Genomic DNA, 7,353 nt, shown 5'->3' with positions numbered 1-7,353 from the left:
CCCAGCCCTGGCAGAACCATTTTACCTTCTATTTCCACGTGTTTGACAATTTTAGATACTTCATATAAGTGGAGTCATACAGTATTTATCCTTCTGAAAGTCTGTGTTTTAATTTATTAACTCTTTGAAAAGTAACACTAATAAACCATAGCATGTTAACATAACATATTTATGAACAATAACTATTTAAAAAAAACAGTTAAAAGGGTGACATAATTTTACATTTCACTACCAATTTCATTAAAATGTTTGAACTATTGGGAAGCATCCAGTTTGTGCTGGCAACACACTTTTTCCAAAATGTAACTCTTCTGTCAAAACTCACTGACAACAAATACTGTCAGCTGTTTTCCTTCAAGTAGCAAACTCACTTTATTCATTTTTGAGAAAATTTTTTCCCAATAATCAAGTCTGAATAGGTAATTTGTCAGTGTTTTTCCTTTTTTTTCTTTTTCTCCTTGTTCTTCTCTCTCTCTCTCTCTCTCTCTCTCTCTCTCTCTCTCTCTCTCTCTCACCAAATGTATCCCTAAGGCCCATGAGTCACGGTGTTTCTATGGCAGCCTTCTGGCCAGAGCCGGCCATGGGTGTGGCAGGCACCGAATTTGACACGGCTGTAGGTCAGTGCTATTTTAAATATGCTCTGTTTAGTGAAAAGAAGTGGCCACTTCAACTTGCAACTCACTTGCATAAATGCTTTCTTTTTCAAAACAAGAATGATAATTTTGTAAATAGCAGAAGAGTTCTAGGTGTATTTGTGCACTGGTAGAGTCCCTAGCAGCTGGCCGCAGCTGGCCTGGTACACCCTCTTTTCCCCTGGCCACCTACCACCACAAGGGCCTCCCTCCCTTCCCCCAGCCAGTCCCGTCCCCTGGTCGAAATCCCAGAAGAACTCCCAGTCGAGGGGACAATTTGCATACTATGCTATTATTATATAGTATTACAATTCAATATAAGATAAATAACAAAATTAAAAATTAACAAAGGATATAAAAACATTTCTCTAAGGGAAATAGGCAAATTCCAGTGAATACATTAAAAGATGTTCAAAATCATTAGCCATCAATGGTAAATAAATCAAAATAACAAACTAGAGGTCTATAAAGACTACAGATTTGTAGTCTTTATGGCATAGCAGTGGTTACCTATGGCAAGAGGTGGGGGCGTGGGAGAAATGGAAAGTGACAGCTAATGGGTCTGCAGTTAACACGTAGTTTCTTTTGCGGTTGTTATAGACGCCCATATGGACTGACAATTCTATATCTCAAATATCTGGTTGTAAAACTCTGAGTGTGTCCAATGTGTATTCTTACCAACCATGTTACTTTCCAAGAAAACAAGGAGAGAAATTTTTCAAGGGAGCCCCTTGGTACTCCTGAGCTTCCTTTCATATCCTCCCTGATTAACTTATGAAAAAATTGCATTGTTTTAAAGTTGTATTCCCCATTATCTACAAGGCTTTCTTGACATAATTTTTAAAAGTATATTCTCTTAAAGTCCACCAACAGAAGGTAATAGAGATGTAATAAATGGGTAGGAACATGTATTCTATTCTGACCTTTCTCTAAATACTACTTAACACTCAAATACCCTTTTATTGAAACATCAAAGTATTTAATTCACTATATTTTATTTTCACAATAAAGAAATTGTTCAGCCAAAAGAGTATTGAATTGTATAGCAAATAATATTTTTTACTGTAGTAAAATATGCATAACATAAATTTACCATTTTAACCATTTTTAAGCGTACAGTTCAGTGGCATTAAGTATGCTCAAATCACTGTGCAACTATCGCAACAAGTGACTTTTATATAAATAATTTAATGGAAAATTCAAGCATATAATTAAATCTACAATGTACCCTCAATTATTAGACTAAAACCATAGTTCTAATACAGAACACCATCACAAGACTTCAGATAAACTAGTTATCCTATCGATAAATTCATGTTTCATGGAACTGTATTTAAAATTTATTTACACTTGTCATTTTCTTTAACAACCCAAAGATTTTCATCCAGATTTCATATTGAAAATAACTTCATTGATGCATCATGAGATAGATTGCATATTAAGTATATTAAATGTCAGGCTTACTATTCTATTTTTATTTGAAAATCATAAGGCATGGACAGATGTTTATAAGATAAGAGCAGCTGTGGCAGAGAATACATTTTCATTAAGAAAAAATGAAAATTTTTTTAATTGGTAAGATTATTAATAATTCTTTGGAATTATTAGACAAAGTTGTTACAGGATATTTTAAACAAAAACATCTATAATCAATAACCCTTCCACTCTGTTTCTTATTGTATTACCAACTGCTACAGTTTTCTTCTCTCTTGACAAGACATGAGGCTTCTAGACTATGCTTACTTGACCGTATAAGACAGGTCAAAACATTAGCCACCCACTTGTCTAAGAGAAGTATCCAATTAAGCCAGAATTTCCTGTTTTTCCTCTCCTTCCGTGTGCTTCATTCTTTACCCATGGCCTTTTGGTCCTTAGGAACTTGCTATCAATCACTTTTTTCCTGTTCCTTTACCTTCAAATTTTATAGGTTCTTTCCACTCCGCATTTTCATACTTTGAAAAAAAAAATTAAAATCCCTTATCTTACCTGTCATATTCCCATCCAGACAGTGTTTAAGATCTCCACTTCACTTCATAGCCAAATTCCTTTAAAGAGAACTTGACATCCCATCTTACTTTCTCGCCACAATTCACTCCTTGATCTACTGGCATGTTTCTCCTTCTGAAACTGCCCATGCTGTGACACTCAGATCAATGTATATGTGTTTCTTTCCTTCCATGACTTCTCTCTGCCTCTGGTGGGCTGATGGATCCTTACTCTTGAAACTCTACTGCTTTGGCCCATGTAGCACCACTCTCAGTTCTCCAAGTTTCTCATTCCTCACACGTTATTTTAAAATTCTTGATTTGTTGGCACAATTGTATTGCCGGGAGCCGGTCCATGCTTGCTGTTTCAAGGGACCTGGCATATATGGCATACTGTTCTTAATATGTTTGCTCACCTTCTTGGCACTATGTGTTTTAACCAAGGTCTCCTCTCCAAGAAAGGTTGAATCCCCAGGTAGGGATTTTCCCCTGAAGTTAGGGAGGGAATAAAACCTTTTAACTAAGTGCCAGGCGGGTAATTAATCATTTTAACTACGAACAATCATGCTTAAGCTACATAATCTTTATTCCCTGGAATGGAGATAAGAAACGCCCTAACCTTTGGAATAGAGATTGATGGGATTGAATCAACTGGTATAAATACAGATGTAACAAGACAGAAAGAGACAGAGCTTAGAAGAGAACTCAGAACACAGAACCTACAAAGAGCGTTCTCTGGGGACAGAAGAGCTTCGCTGGAGAGAGCATGGCAAAGGATCCTGGACAGAGGCTGGCCTTGGAGCCTGGAGGCAGAACCTAGCGAGAGAACATGGCGGGAGATCCTGGACTGAACCTGACTACAGAGATATGGCAAGAGAACCTGACTGGAACCTGGTGACTGAACCTGGCTGGAGATCTGAAGCAGAACCTCTCTGGAGATCCAGAGCAGAACTTGGCTGGAGATCCTGGCTAGAGATCCTGGCTAGGCTGCTGATCAACTGAACGCTGTGTCCGTGTCCTTCCTTCTTCGCCGACTCCGTCCACGCCTTTGGGGACCCCTGGACCTGCTGGGGTTGGACCCCGGCATCTGGCGCCCGAACAGGGACCCCTAGGTAAGTGCCCCGCACTCGGGACGGATAGGACTCCACCGTAGGAAGAGGGTGGATAGTCTTTGCCCCACAATTGGGACAGATCAGACTCCACCATAGGAATAGGTTGGATAGTCTTCGCCGACTCCGTCCACACCTTTGGGAACCCCTGGAACAGGATTCCCTTAGGTAAGCCCCCCCCATTGAGAACCTCCACACTCAGGACGGATAGGACTCCACCAGGGTACTACAGACCCCCCTATAGAGGATAAGTAGGGTAAGAAGGTGGATAGTACAGAACTTAGATTGAGAAGATGTGCCATACTGAGTCCAAAGAAAGAAGACTCTGTATTGATCTTTAGATTAAGAAGATGTGCCATACTGAGTCTAAAGAAAAAAGACTCCGTATTGATCTTTTAACACATATGCTTGTTAGCAGTGGAATTAAGGTTACTCCCAGTCAGATGGAACATTTTATACAAGAAATACGTCCATGCTTTTCTGAGGAAGGAAAGGTGCCGGAAAGGTAAATGTAGAGGCATGGGAGAAGGTAGGCCCAAGGAGCCTTATCCTTAACCCCACTGCAGCCTTTCCACCCCAGGAAAGTGCAGGATTGGCAAGCTCTCCCTGGGATGATAGATCAGGACTCAGGTAATAGCGGAAAGCGCCAATTCTACTCTTAAAATGGATACAAGAGAGCATTTCAGGTTTTTCTTTTTAATGCCTGCTTTTAAAAAATAAAAAAGGGGGAATTTGCCGGGAGCCGGTCCATCCTTGCTGTTTCATGGGACCTGGCATATATGGCATACTTTTCTTAATATGTTTGCTCACCTTCTTGGCACTATGTGTTTTAACCAAGGTCACCTCTGAGAAAGGTTGTTTCCCCAGGTAGGGATTTTCCCCTGAAGTTAGGGAGGGAATAAAACCCCTTAACTAAGTGCCAGGCGGGTAATTAATCCCTTTAACTACGAACAATCATGCTTAAGCTACATAATCTTTACTCCCTGGAATTGAGATAAGAAACACCCTAACCTTTGTAATAGAGATTGATAGGATTGAATCAACTGGTATAAATACAGATGTAACCAGACAGAGAGAGACAGAACTCATGAGACAGAATTCAGAAGACAGAACCTACACGGAGCCTGGAGACAGAAGAACTTCGCTGGAGAGAACATGGCAATAGATCCTGGACTGAACCTGACTGCGGAAATTGGCAAGAGAGCCTGACTAGAACTTGGTGACCGAACCTGGCTGGCGATCTCAGACAGAACCTGGCTGGAGAACCTAGCAAGAGAACATGGCCACAGAACCTGGCTGGAGATCCGAAGCAGAACCTCTCTGGAGATCCAGACCAGAACTTGGCTGGAGATCCTGGCTGGAGATCCTGGCTAGACTGCTGATCAACTGAACACTGTCTCCATGTCATTCCTTCTTCGCCGACTCCGTCCACACCTTTGGGGACCCCTGGACCCGCTGGGGTTGGACCCCGGCATTGTATGACACTTCAAATTATTATGGAACAAGGTATAATAGAAATAACTAAATACCACTCTATGTAGAAGTACATTTTCAGTATAGATATAATAAAGAAGTCCCTCTTTCCTCCAAGTGAACAGAAAATGAGTTTTCCTTTGCCTCAGCACATCAGAGAATGTAAAGTACTCAAGTCAGTAATCAGAAAGTCAGAAGCAAGGAAGCTGAGATAGAAATCGTTCCTGGGGTAATCAGCAACACGTATTTTGCAAAGCAAATATTTTAGGGGGGAAAATGTTTTTAAGGTTGCCATTTAAAGTGGACCTTGAGGAAACAATCAGCTAAACTCAGAATTATGGAAAATTTTTTCTACAGGACAAATGATCCAACTTCTTCAATAAATAAATGGGTGGAAGGGAGGGAAGAAGGAAGGAAGGGAGAGAGGAGAGAGAGAGAGAGAGAGAGAGAGAGAAGAAGAAGAAGAAGAAGAAGAAGAAGAAGAAGAAGAAGAAGAAGAAGAAGAAGAAGAAAAGAAGAGAACTGCTACAGATTAAAGAGTTGTAAAAAACATATACACCAAATACAATATATGACCTTGTTACAATCCTGACTCCAATAAACTAACAATAAAAAGACATTTATGAGACAATTAGAAAAACTAAAATGTTATTAGGCATTAGATGACTTTAAGAAAATACTGTTAATTTGAGGTATATGATCATGAGATTGTAATTATATTTTAAGGCCTTATATATTAGAGTTACATATTGATATATTTATAGATGAAAAGATATAATATCAGCTATTTGCTTTAAAATATTCTAGATGTACACATTTAATTTGTGAATACATAAGCTTATCAGTTTAAAAGCAAGTAAAAAAATAAAGCAACACTTGAATCATGGTAAGTTTCTAATAGATTTTAAATGAATATAAATTATATTCTTGTCTCAATCTAGATTCTTTCAAAAGTAGCAGTGGGGGAACATATTGGAAATAAATTTATTTGAGAATGTCATCCCAGGGAACAGACTTGGGAGTCAGAGAGAGTGAAAATGGGGAGAAGAGAAAAGAATAGAGAAATGCATATTGAGTTGGCTACCACTTTTGGATGTCAGGGAGCTCAGTCATGCATGGACATGTGAAAGCCTCATGAAATTCATGCCAGAATCATTATCAATCCCTTCTCCACTGGTCAAGGGCTAAGCCCCAGGGCATTAACACCTCTGAAATTCATACTTGTCTCCCAAGCATGAATTCTGAGAGTCCTGGGATATCTAATGACTAAGCATAACAGAAGCCCTCCCGCAGGAAGTGAGAGGTACCCAGCCTGGCCCCAGGCAAGATCTTGTCAGGTTGCACCTGGATAAATCTGATTAAAATCTTCATGGGAACTAGTCTCCACAGCTAAGATCAGAAAAGGAGAATTAGAAGAAGCGCACAGGAGTTGTTCTGATAAAGTCCATTCTCTGTGCTGACCACTCATAGTTCCCTTTTCCTTCCATGAAGTCTAGTTAGTTACAGAATCTCCTTCAATGTGATGGCCAGCTAGAATCTGGGTAAAGAGTGAATGCAAGGAAGTCAGTGAAGCAGGTGCAATGCCTAATGCTACACCTGGTTCCAAGGCCATAATAGGTATTAATTTTCCTCTACGACTAATTTAGAATTCTCTCACACTGGGCCTGGACCTTTACTGGTTTACTTGCTTGCCAGGTGGAGTGACCCACACCTTCATCCCCAAGGTGTCTGTGTCCTTGATTTTCTTGTACTTGTCATTCTATGGTTGCTGCAATTTTCTATCCACAATTTTCACTGGTCATGGTAGTACCAAGAGACACCCAGTGAGCATCCTCTAGGCACCCTGTAGTCCCAGATATACATCTCCCTGCCTTCATTTTGTACCAGGCACTCTAGCTCCTGGGGGGTAAAAATCAATAATAGCTACTAATACCACTACAAAAATCCTTTTCTTGCCTATTGTTAGATTTCAGGACTACCAGTGTTCAAACAACAATATACAGGTTATCACCAATAAGATATTTAGAATGTGACATTTAATGTGTAACAGAACAGTGATGAAGGTCAAAGACAGTCTAATTAGAATAACATGGAACTGCAGATGTCATGTTACACTTCTGTAAACTTGACCTCAAACCATCAATCACCTTCAAA

At 39.7% G+C, this 7,353-nt stretch overlaps 1 pseudogene; it reads right to left on the bottom strand.

The window, feature by feature from the left end:
* Positions 1-502: 502 nt before the first annotated feature.
* On the bottom strand, positions 503-616 carry LOC132228996 (small nucleolar RNA SNORA5; annotated as a pseudogene).
* Positions 617-7,353: the final 6,737 nt, after the last annotated feature.

The sequence above is a fragment of the Myotis daubentonii genome, chromosome 2 (assembly GCF_963259705.1).
Source record: "Myotis daubentonii chromosome 2, mMyoDau2.1, whole genome shotgun sequence".
Classification (NCBI taxonomy): domain Eukaryota; kingdom Metazoa; phylum Chordata; class Mammalia; order Chiroptera; family Vespertilionidae; genus Myotis; species Myotis daubentonii.
Note: the sequence above shows the minus strand (reverse complement) of the source record. Positions and strands in the feature narration are given on the sequence as shown.